The sequence below is a fragment of the Heterodontus francisci genome, chromosome 30, assembly GCF_036365525.1.
Source record: "Heterodontus francisci isolate sHetFra1 chromosome 30, sHetFra1.hap1, whole genome shotgun sequence".
Classification (NCBI taxonomy): Eukaryota; Metazoa; Chordata; class Chondrichthyes; order Heterodontiformes; family Heterodontidae; genus Heterodontus; species Heterodontus francisci.
In genome coordinates this window covers 14,833,380-14,846,172 of record NC_090400.1, presented here as the reverse complement: position 1 = coordinate 14,846,172, position 12,793 = coordinate 14,833,380, and the positions used below count along the sequence as shown (strand labels likewise).

Below are 12,793 nucleotides of genomic sequence, written 5' to 3'. Positions count from 1 at the left end.
TGATGGGGCTGGCAGAAATGGCGGCGGAGGATGATCTGTTGAATACCGAGGCTGGTTGGGGCGGAAGGTGTGGACAAAGGGAACCCTATCATGGTTCTGGGAGGGAGGGGAGGAGGTGGGAGCATAAGTGCTGGAAGTGGATCGGAAGTGGATGAGGGCCCTGTCAAACATAGTGGGGAATCCTCGGTTGAGAAAAATGGATGGCATATCAGAAGCACTGTTGTGGAAGGTCGCATCATCAGAATAGATGCAATAGAGATGGAGAAACTGGGAGAATGGAATAAAGTCCTTACAGGAAGTAGGGTGTGACGAAGTGTAGTCGAGGTAGCTGTGGGAGTCAGTGTGCATATAGTGAACATTGGTATATAGCCTATCCCCAGAAATAGAGATAGAGAAGTCAGGGAAGAGAAGGGAAGACTCAGAGATGGACCATGTGAAGGTGAGAGAAGGGTGAAAATTGGAAGCAAAGTTGATGATGTTTTCCAGTTCGGGGCGAGAGCAGGAAATGGCATCAATACAATCTTCAATGTACTGGAAAGAGTGTTGAGGGAGGGAGCCCCAGTAGGACTGGAACAAGAAATATTCCACATATCCCATAAAAAGGTCGGCATAGCTAAGACGCATGAGGGTACCCATAGCAACACCTTTTATGTGTAGGAAGTGAGACGAGTTAATGGAGAAGTTGTTCATTGTGAGAACAAATTTAGCCAGGCAGAGGAGTGTGGTGGTGAATGAAAACTAGTTGGACCTCTGTTCAAGGAAGAATTGGAGAGTCCTCAGAGTCCTCAGGGGGATGGAGATTAGAGAGATTGGACATTCATAGTGAAGAGGAGACAGTTTGGGCCAGGAAATTGGACACCGTTAACGTCACGGAGGCTATTGGTGGGGAGAGACTGGACAAAGGGAGAAAAAGTAGAGTTGAGATAGGAAGAAATCAGTTCAGTGGAGCAGGAACAAGCTGAAACTATAGGTCTACCAGGGCAGTCCTGTTTGTGTATTTTGGGAAGGAGGTGGAAGCGGGCTGTCTGGGGTTGTGGGACTATGAGGTTGGAAGCCGTGGAGGGATGGGGATCTGGCCTCCCAGAGCTGCTCTCCAATCAGAGGGCCAGCAGCTCAGTAGTATCAGCAGTGCCACTGGGAGGGGTGGCCACTGCCAGTACTACACCAGGCCTGGGACCAGGCCCATCGCTGGAGGCCTGAACCCAGTCCAGCAGGTGAGGGAAGAGAGGGTGGTATTTGAGGGTGGGGGTTAACGGAGAGGCAGCCTTTGCTGCTAGAGGCCCTCCATGGGCCACAGATTGCCAAGAAGGAAGCCCCCCCCTTACAGGCCTGCACGGAGACAACCTTGTTTTACTGGGGCACCTCCCAGTATGGTGGAGGCCCCCCTGCCCCTGATTTAATACCAGCGGCAGTGGGAATATGCCATTAAGTGGCTTCTATTCGCCAATTAAAGGCCTCAATTGGCTTCTGGGCGGGAAGGTCATCTAAGGTCTTTCCCGCCCCACACCTAATTGCAGAGTAACAGGAAGGCAACAGGCCCTCTCCCTCCCCCACCCCTTACCTTCCGTCGCGATTCTATGCCCCCCACCTCCCAGCCCTTCTCCTGGGGGTCTATTAAATTTCGCTCAATCTCTCTGCTTTTAATTTTATTCCTCTAAAATGAACCCCAGCACTTTGTTTGCATTTTTTATAGCTTTGTTAACCTGTGTTGCTATTTTAACTGACTTGTGTGTCAATACTCCTAGATCCCTTTCCACCTCTACCCCAGCTCTAGTTTCTACATATAACTGAAATCCTCATCCCTGCTGGCACTCTAATAAATCTCCTCTGCACCTCTCCATACCTTGGCATTCTTCCTAAATTGTGGTGCTCAGAACTTTGGCAAATCTCGTCTTTATTTTCCAATGTGATCAAAGAATCATAAAATCTTAGAATAGTATAGCACAGAAGGAGGCCATTTGGCCCATCGAGCCGGCACTGGCTCTTTCGAAGAGCAGTCCAGTTAGTCCAGTTAGCTCTTTCCCCATATCCCTGCAATTTTTTCTCCTACAAGTATTTATCCAATTCCCTTTTGCAGGTTACTATTGAATCTGCTTCCATTGCTCTGTCAGGCAGTGCATTCCAAATCCTAATCACTCATTGCACAGAAAAATCTTGCCTCACCTCTGGTTCTTTTGCCAATCACCTTAAATCTGTGCCCTTTGGTTATCAACACTTCACCATTGGAAACAGTTTCTCTTTATTTACTGTATCTAAACTGTTCATGATTTTAAGCACGTCTATCAAATCTCATCTCAGCCTTCTCTTCTCTCAGGAGAACAAGCCCAGGTTCTCCAGTCTATCCACATAACTGTAATCCCTCATCCCTGGAACTATTGTACTGATGAGCTCTGCTATATTAAAGTGTGTCATTAGATGGGCTGTGTGTGCTGGTACTAAGGCTCAGAGCTCTGTCTCCAAAGAATAAAAGATTTGTCAAAGAATTCCTCAAGAAGGTACCAAATAAATGTGGAATGTACTGTCACCCTCCTTTCAAAATGATTTCATATCTATTTTCTTTTGTTATACAGCAGAGAAATGAGCATTAAGACTTGCATTTATCTCGGCTTTTCACAACCTCAGGATATCGAAAAGCACTTTTGAGCTAGTGAAGTACTTTTGAAGTGTAGTCATAGTTGTGATTAATAAAAGCAGCAGCCAATTTGCATACAGCAAGCTGTACAAATGACCAATGAGATAAATGACCAATCTGTTTTAGTGATGTTGGTTGAGGGATAAACATTGGCATGGAAATCAGAAAAAAACTTTCTTGGTCTTCTTTGGAATAGTGTCATGGGATCTTTAACATCCAATTGACAGGGCAGGTGAGTCCTTGGTTTAAAATCCAATCCAAAAGACAGCACCTACAACAGTGCAGCACTCCCTCAGCACTGCACTGGAGTGTCAGCCAATCATATGCTCAAGTCGTTGGAGTGGAGATTGACACTTTACGACACCAAAACCTGTTTATTTTGTACGGATTAATACCATTGCTAAAATAGGGCTGGAGGATCATCAAATGAACTAGTTAAGCATTTATCTACAAATCTGACAGGATATGTCTTTTACCAATATTCCAGTTTCATTGATCTTGTCGCTTCTCAATGACTTTCCTCTGATGAATAAAGTAAGGGAGACAATATCTGTCCACTGTCTATCTTATTGGCTTGTTATAAGGGCGAGCAGAGAGGTCATTCAGCACAAGTCAAGAGCCCCATAATGGCTCAAAAAATGGGCTTAATCCAGCTTTAGCCACGTTTATCCATTTGAGATCAGTCTTTGAGCAACCCCAGGTGGGCACTGAAGGTAAATAAATCTTCAGTCAGTTTGAGCATAGCTTTGCAGCTGAAACTAAACTCGCAAGGTTAGTGGCCGAGGTTATTCTGCAACTTCCATCCGAGTCTCTTTGAGGGGAGGAATATTGTGGGTTGGAGTTTATGACTGGATCTGGACCTCAGTCTGAACTTTAGATTCAGAGGGTGCCAGACACATAGGGCTGAATTTAATGTTGCTGCCGCTACCGTACAAAATGGCGGCCCACACTCACGGGCTTTACTCCGTGGAGCCCCTGCGATATTAAGCGTGATGGCTCATTTACATGGCTGGGGCAGACCACCACCCCCCCCCACCCCCAATGATGTGGAGGGGGCGGGCGTTCCTCCCCGGCAATGGCATCTGGTGCCATTGCACAGGCGCTGACGTCATTTTTAAAGAGCTTCATTGTAATTTAAATTTTTAAAGAAACATGAGTGTAAAAAATTGAATAAAGTTATGCTGACTCTCTTCCACCCACCCACCCATGACCATCAAATTTACTACTTGCCCTTCCTCCCGCAAAAAGTAATCTTGTGCTCCCGACCTTCCCCCGCCCCCCCCCAAAATTCATAAACTATGAACTTTACCCCTGCCCACCATCCCTTAGACCAATCAAATATGTTTGATCCCGCTCTCCCCTCCCGCCCTGAAAACATACCTGCTCCCCCCTCCCCACCAGTGTTCAGCCTCGGATCTCTGAATGGAGATCCAAAGGCATGGGAGTGCCAGCCACCACCACCAATATGGCACCGGGACCAACGGCAGGAGTGGGTAAGTATTTAATTCAATACTTTACATACATTTACATATTTAAATTTCAATACTGCCGTCGAGCGGCGGGGGGGACTGCCATGAGGCCTTGCCGCTGGCTGCGATATGGGGCCGGTCCTTCCCAGCATCGCGGTCCATGGCAGGCCTCTCCCGGTGTCATTTCTCGGCCCCCCCCCAACCCCCCCTTGCCCCACCATGACCCCCAGACATCAGGGGGTCTGTAAAATTCAACCCATAATTTCTAGAATAAGATCCAGAGTGACTGGGCTCACTCAATGAGTATCTGCCAGCGATTTGACCATGGGGGCATCGCAGGTCAGCACAACTCTTTTCTCAAGTACTGTCTGCACACTAACAGTGCCATTGGATAATTTTCCTATTCTTAACCAGGAGCACTAAAGCAAACTGTAGCATTTGAACTGCTGCCCCAGTTGACATCAACTACCTTCTGAGGTCGACAGTGCCGTAGTAAGCTATTCAGCCGATCATGGCAGGCTAACTCTTTGCTATAGAAATCCAAACATAATTCCATTGCTTCATTTCTCCACATAGTCCTGCATCTTCCTCTGCTTCAAATATTGATCCATTTTTCCCATGGTCTTAGCCTCAACCACTCCCTGTGGCAAAGCCTCCCATTCTCCAATAACCCCAGTGTAAACAGACTTCTCCAACTCTCTCCCCTCACTCTTACGAGCAATTTTAATGCATTGTCCCTTTGTCACTCACTTGCCAAAGAGAGGAAATAACTTTATCATTCTATCAAACATTTTCAGAAATAAATAAAACTCAATTAAATTGCGCCTCTTAGCCTCCTCTGCTCTCGTAAAAATAATCCTAGAATATCTTGTCCCTCCTCATTACTGGTTTCCCTGGTGAATCTACCCTGTATGATCACTATGGCTTCAATGTCCTTTCTATGAGGGAGTGCTGAAAACTGCACACAGTGCTGTAAAAGTGGACTAACCCATGTTCTATGCAAATTCATTTTTATTACTTTTCTACTCTTGTACTCTCTGCCCCTATTCCTAAAGCCTGAACTGCTGTTGACCTCAGCACAGACCAAGCCCTTGCTGGTCTTTGTGGCTCAGTTATACATTGGGAACTGCATCTGGCCCAAGGTCTGACTCATTTCTGTTAAATTTATCCAGTGGACCATGAAGCCTCTAAATAAACAAATATAGTTTTGTACGCAGGCTCCATCTAATGGCCATTCATTGCAATGTAAGTTAGTATCTTCACATTACAATGTTACATTTCATCATGGGTAAAACAAATCATACATTTCCCTTTTATTAGGCTAAGGTAGCAGGATTAAAAATCCATTGATTTAATCCCATTTCTTTGTCTCCCAGGATACACACACCAGAGGAGTTGACAGGTACCCAGGCCTCTGCCACTGCTGCTCTGAACCAGCTGCTCAGATACGCCACCACAACTGGCCTGTTTAAGGCAAAACTCCCACTGTTCACTGGAACCACTCCCAGAGCTCCAGAATCCCCCAAGGGTGTATCTAACTGGGGCGGCACAATGGCGCAGTGGTTAGCACCGCAGCCTCACAGCTCCAGCGACCTGGGTTCAATTCTGGGTTCTGCCTGTGTGGAGTTTGCAAGTTCTCCCTGTGTCTGCGTGGGTTTCCTCTGGGTGCTCCGGTTTCCTCCCACATGCCAAAGACTCAGTGCTATGCGCCGCCACATGCACACACTGGACCTCTCTCTCCAGCAGCACCGCCTCACCTTATCTCAATAATTCACTGCCAAAGACTTGCAGGTTGATAGGTAAATTGGCCATTATAAATTGCCCCTAGTATAGGTAGGTGGTAGGGAAATATAGGGACAGGTGGGGATGTGGTAGGAATATGGAATTAGTGTAGGATTAGTATAAATGGGTGGTTGATGGTCGGCACAGACTCGGTGGGCCGAAGGGCCTGTTTCAGTGCTGTATCTCTAAAATCTAAAACTAAAACTGCTCCTGAATGTATGGAATCGCCCCAGGATATATGGAACAGTTCCGGGGTGGAATCATTCAAGGTTGTGTGAAACAGTTCCAGGATGTATAGATTTGCTTCAGGATGTATGGAAATGATCCAGGATGTATGGAATCACCCCAGGATTAGCAGATGAGGATTCAATAATGAGGATACACTTGGTTATTTCCAGTAAATGATTAAACAGCAAGTGACAGAGGCATGGCCCCAAACTACTACATAATATTGTCCAGAGATCAGATTTTCCACCCATTTTACACTACGCCCAATTTACAACAACTCCCCCCCACAACCCCCCAACACCCCAGATTTTATAGAAGACAAGGAAAAGTCAAATTAGCCAATTAGTGAAACGGGTGACTCATTCAATCGCCTCAGTTTCCCACTGGGTGGGTTAGGTTATATTGATTCCCAAAGTGCCTTATCACAACTCTCTGAAATGTCCCAAAGTGCTGAGATAGAATTGTACAGAATATACAGCACAGAAACAGGCCATTTGGCCCACCTGGTTCATGCCAGTGCTTATGCTCCACTTGAGCCTCCTCCCATCCTTCCTTTTTTAACTCCACCAGCAAAACCCTCCTTTCCCTTTTCTCTCATATGCTTGTCTAGCTTCCCCTTAAATGCATCGATACTATTTGCTTCAACCACTCCCTGTGGTAGCAAGCTCCACATTCTCACCATTCTTGGGGTAAAGAGGTTCCTGCTGAATTCCCTATTGTATTTCTTGGTGATTATCTTATATTGATGGCCTCTGGATATGCGCTTTCCCACAAGTGGAAACATTGGGGCTGCATTTTACCAGCTTGCTGCCGATCTCGGCAGTGAGCTTTAAAAATGGCAGTTTGTGCGGAGCTGCCATGGTATTCAGCGTGGCGGCTCATTAACATACGTGTGATGCATGGCCCCCCTCCTCCCCTCCCCCGCAAATGACATGGAGGGGGTGGGATTTTCTGCACCGTGATCGCCTTCAGGTCAGCTGGGGAGCAGGTGCTATTTAAAGGGCAGCCAGTCCTACATTAGTTTTAAAACCTACAGAAGAAACTTGCAGCCAGATGTTAGTGAGGTGTTTGGCTGTGGAATAACCTTTACATTTTCTGGATCATTCAAAAATCCGAGGATGGCAGAGGCGCGATCCCGGGTGGCCCCACAGTTCAGCAATGCCTCCCTGCTCACTCTCCTCCAGGCTGTGCGGGCAAGGTGGGTGGCCCTTTTCCCCAGTGATGGTAAGAAGTGGCCCTCCTGCTTGACCAAGGCAGCCTGGCTGGAGGTGGCAGAGGAGGCCAGTAGCCATAGCGTCATCCGGTGTGACTGGGTCCAGTGTCACAAGAGGATGAACGATCTCCTCCGTTCCGCAAATGTAAGTGGCACTTTCGCATTGCCCCACTGAACCTGGGTGTCCCCACACAGAGTGGCACATGTGTGCCATTGTCATGCCAAAGACAGGGAGGTTGGGCAGGGAGAAATGACATAACATGAATGGACAAAAATATGAAAGAACTTACCCCTGTCTGCTGCTCAGAGCATGACACCTACGTGAGTGGCTCACACTGAGCATTCCCCACCTTTGGGCCCAGCACCCCTCTTGTGACATGTGTCGTGCTGTTGATCTGCCATGCTTAATATCTGCCTCCTTGCTCCTCCAGGCAAAGAGGGCCCACAATGCCCCGGAGGTGGGTCGGACCGGTGGAGGAGTACCAGATCTGCGAACGCTCACACAGGCTGAAGAGGAGGCCCTAGAACTGGCATCGATTCATGTGGACTGTTCAGTCGGTGGCGTAGAGCTTGGAGTCCTGGATGAACAGACAGCCATTTGATAAACACAATGATCACTGTGAAAATATTATTATTTGAGACAATGCTGTCATAATCATTACATGTGCACCATCAAGACTGACAGTGTGCTCCTCATTGTATCTTGCAGGTATACACTTTGAATCAACCCCGGTGGCCCATGACACCTCCCACACCTCAGAAGAAGAGACATCCTCCTAGGGAGCAGTGTCCCATGACACTCCCACACCTTCCACCAGCGCAGATACAGTCACCTCGGTGAGAATCCGATCGGCCTTAGAGTCTGATCCACAAGCTGGTGAAAGCTCTACACACACACCCGAGCAGCTGACTGAGGCTGGGAAGACCGAGGCCCCTGGCAGTCAGAGGGCTGTGGGTGGCCAGGTCCGTGCTGAGCCCCAGGCTACTGATGACCCTCTGTTGTTGACAGCACAGGGCATGCTGGAGCTGCAGCAGCAGTCGTGGCAACATCTGGTGGAGATGCCACAGGCCATGTGCAGCCTTGAGCGGAGGATGGAGGAGTCCATCCAGACCTGACAGCTGCCATGTCCCAGGCAATTGAGCGCATGGCGTCATCATTTAGCTTCTCTGCCATTTCTCTATTCCCCATTATAAATTCTCCTGACTCTGCCTGTAATGGATCCATATTTGTCTTAGCCAAAAGTTTTGTTTTTATGTACCTGCAGAACCTTTTACAGTCCATTTTTATGTTTTTTGCTAGCTTACATTCATATTCTATTCTCCCTTTCTTTATCAGTTTCTTCATCCTCCTTTGCTGTATTCTAAAATCCTCCCAATCCTCAGGTTTACTACTATTTCTGGTAACTTTATAGGCCTTTTCTTTTAATCTTAACTTCCTTTGTTATCCTTGGTTGACTGTCTTTCCTTATGGGGTTTTTGTGCCTTGAAGGAATGTATAGTTGCTGTAAACTATGTTGTACGGCAGAGAAGCTATGTGATTATTTTGTGTCTGTCTTCACTGAGAAAGATACAAGAAATCTCCCAGAATTAGAGATCCAAGGGATTAGGGGAAATGAGGAATTGAAGGAAATTAGTATTAGTAAGAAGGTTATATTGGAGAAATTAATGGGGCTGAAGGTTGATAAGTCCCCAGGATCTGATATTCTACATCCCAGAGTGTTGAAAAAGGTAGCTATGGAGATAGTGGATGCATTGGTGATCATCTTCCAAAATTCTGTAGATTCTGGAGCGGTTCCTGCAGATTGTAAGGTCGCAAATGTCACACCACTATTCAAGAAGGGAGGGAGAGAGAAAACAGGGAATTATAGACCTGTTAGTCTTACATCAGTCATTGGGAAAATACTAGCATCTATTCTAAAGGATGTGATAAATAGACACTTGGATAATAATGATCTGATTGGGCATAGTCAACATGAATTTATCAATAGGAAATCATGTTTGACGAACCTTTTGGAGTTCTTTGAGGATATTACTAACAGAATTGATAAAGGGGAGTCAGTGAACGTAGTATACTTGGATTTTCAGAAGGCTTTTTATAAAGTCCCCCCAGAAGGTTGGTTAGCAAAATTAAAGCACATGGGATAAGAGGTAATATACTGGCATGGATTAAGGATTGGTTAACAGGCAGAAAGCAGACAGTGGGAATAAACGGGTCATTGTCGTGTTGGCAGGCTGTGACTAATGGGGTACCACAGGGATCAGTGCTTGGGCCCCGGCTGTTCACAATATATATCAATGATTTGGATGTGGGGACCAAATGTAGTATTTCCAAGTTTGTGGATGACACAAAACTAGGTGGGAATGTGTGTTGTGAGGAAGATGCAAAGCAGCTTCAAGGGGATTTGGACAGACTTAGTGAATGGGCAAGAACGTGGCAGATGGAATATAATGTGGAAAAATGTAAGGTTATCCATTTTGGTAGGAGGAATAGACGTGCAGAATATTCATAAATGGTAAGAGATTAGAACGTGTCGATGTACAAAGGGACCTGGGTGTCCCTGTCAAAAAGTCACTGAAAGCTAACATGCAGGTGCAGCAAGCAATTAGGAAGGCTAATGGTATGTTAGCCTTTATTGCAAGAGGATTTGAGTACAGGAGTAGTGAAGTCTTGCTTCAGTTGTATAGAACCTTGGTTAGACCACACCTGGAGTACTGTTTGCAATTTTGGTCCCCTTACCTTAGGAAGGATATTATTGCCATTGAGGGAGTGCAACGAAGGTTCACCAGACTTTTCCCGGGATGGCAGGACTGTCCAATGCAGAGAGATTAGGGAAAATGGCCCCGTATTCTCCAGAGTTTCGAAGAATAAGAGATGATCTCATTGAAACCTACAAAATACTTAAAGGGATAGACAGGGTAGATGCAGGTAAGATGTTTCCCCTGTTTGGGGAGTCTAAAACCAGGGGACACAATTTCAAAAAAAGGGGAAGCCACTTAGGACTGAGATAAGGAGAAATTTCTTTACTCAGAAGATTGTGAATCTTTGGAATTCTCTACCCCAGAGGGCTGTGGAAGCTCAATCATTGAGTATGTTTAAAGCAGAGATTGACAGACTTCTAAATGCAAACGACATAAGGGGATATAAGGATAGTGTGGGGAAAAAAGCATTGGAGTGGATGATCAGCCATGATAATATTGAATGGTGGGGCAGGATCGATGGGCTGAATGGCCTACTCCTGCTCCTATGTTCACCAAATTATCCTAGATCTAATGATCTTGCCGAGCGAATGTTTCGCACAATCAAATCACTTCTCCTGAAATGTAGGACAACGAAACAAGACTTTCGTGTTGCTATGCTCCACCTCAGAGGATGTGGAATAAAAACAAGAAATGCTGGAACCACTCAGCAGGTCTGGCAGCATTTGTGAAAAGAGAAGCAGAGTTAAAGTTTCGGGTCAGTGACACTTCTTCGGAACTGGCAAATATTAGAAATGTGAAAGGTTATAAGCAAGTAAAGTGGGGGTGGGGCAAGAGATAACAAAGGAGGTGTAGATTGGACAAGGCCACAGAATAGCTGACCACAAGGTCATGGAGTAAAGGCAAACAATATGTTAATGGTGAAATAAAAACAAGAAATGCTGGAACTACTCAGCAGGTCTGGCAGCATCTGTGAAAAGAGAAGCAGAGTTAACGTTTCGGGTCAGTGACCCTTCCTCGGAACTGACAAATATTAGAAAAGTCACAGGTTATAAGCAAGTGAGGTTGGGGTGGGGCAAGAGATAACAAAGGAGAAGGTGTAGATTGGACAAGGCCACATAGCTGACCAAACGGTCATGGAGCAAAGGCAAACAATATGTTAATGGTGTGTTGAAAGACAAAGCATTAGTACAAATTAGATGTTAACGGACTGAATATTGAACAGCAGCAAGTGCAAACCTGAAAAAAAACAGTGGGTAAGCAAACTGAACAAACTAAGATGAAATGAAATAAATGCAAAATAAAGATTGTAAAAAATGTAAAAAAGAATGTAAAAAAGAAAAAAAGAAAAAATAACTAAAATGAAAGTGAAATGGGGGGCTGTCATGCTCTGAAATTATTGAACTCAATGTTCAGTCCAGCAGGCTGTAGTGTGCCTAATCGGTAGATGAGATGCTGTTCCTCGAGCTTGCGTTGATGTTCACTGGAACACTGCAGCAATCCCAGGACAGAGATGTGAGCATGAGAGCAGGGGGGAGTGTTGAAATGGCAAGCAACTGGAAGCTCAATGTCCTGCTTGCGGACTGAGCGGAGAGGTTCCGCAAAGCGGTCACCCAGTCTGCGCTTGGTCTCCCCAATGTAGAGGAGACCACACTGTGAGCAGCGAATACAGTATACTACATTGAAAGAAGTACAAGTAAATCGCTGCTTCACCTGAAAGGAGCGTTTGGGGCCTGGGATAGTGAGGAGAGAGGAAGTAAATGGGCAGGTATTACACCTCCTGCAATTGCAGGGGAAGGTGCCATGAGACGGGGACGAGGTGGTGGGGGTAATGGAGGAGTGGACCAGGGTGTCGCGGAGGGAATGATCCCTTCGGAATGCTGACAGGGGAAGGGAGGGGAAGATGCGACTGGTAATGGCATCACGCTGGAGGTGGCGGAAATGGCGGAGGATGATCCTTTGGATATGGAGGCTGGTGGGGTGGAAAGTGAGGACAAGGGGAACCCTGTCACGGTTCTGGGAGGGAGGGGAAGGGGTGAGGGTAGAGGTGCGGGAAATGGGCCGGACACGGTTGAGGGCCCTGTCAACCACAGGGCCCTCAAATCCTCGGTTGAGGAAAAAGGAGGTCATATCAGAAGCATCGTCATGGAAGGTAGCATCATCAGAGCAGATGCGTCGGAGACGGAGAAACTGGGAGAATGGAATGGAGTCCTTACAGGAGGCAGGGTGTGAAGAAATGTAGTTGAGGTAGCTGTGGGAGTCGGTGGGCTTATAATGGATATTAGTAGACAACCTATCCCCAGAGATGGAGACAGAGAAGTCGAGGAAGGGAAGGGAAGTGTCAGAGATGGACCATGGAAAGGTGAGAGAAGGGTGGAAATTGGAAGCAAAGTTGATAAAGTTTTCCAGTTCGGGGCGGGAGCAGGAAACGGCACCGATACAGTCATCAATGTACCGGAAAAAGAGTTGGGGGAGGGGGCCTGAGTAGGACTGGAACAAAGAATGCTCAACATATCCCACAAAAAGACAGGCATAACTAGGACCCATGCGGGTACCCATAGCGACACCTTTTACTTGAAGGAAATGCATGGAGTTGAAGGAGAAGTTGTTCAATGTTAGAACAAGTTCAGCCAGGCGGAGGAGGGTGTTGGTGGATGGGGACTGGTTGTGCCTTTGTTCCAGGAAGAAGCGGAGAGCCCTCAAACCATCCTGGTGGGGGATGGAGGTGTAGAGCGATTGGACGTCCATAGTGAAGAGGAGGCGGTTGGGACC

General features: G+C 46.6%; 1 protein-coding gene across 3 annotated transcripts in view; it reads right to left on the bottom strand.

Annotated features, from left to right (window-relative positions):
* LOC137346475 (transmembrane protease serine 7-like) overlaps positions 1-12,793 on the bottom strand; it is a 134,498-nt gene that overhangs the window by 101,908 nt on the left and 19,797 nt on the right. For all 3 annotated transcript variants that reach the window (XM_068009931.1, XM_068009930.1, XM_068009934.1), the window contains exon 2: positions 7,615-7,902. The gene's annotated coding sequence lies outside the window, so the exon portion shown is untranslated. The remainder of the gene's footprint in view (positions 1-7,614; positions 7,903-12,793) is intronic.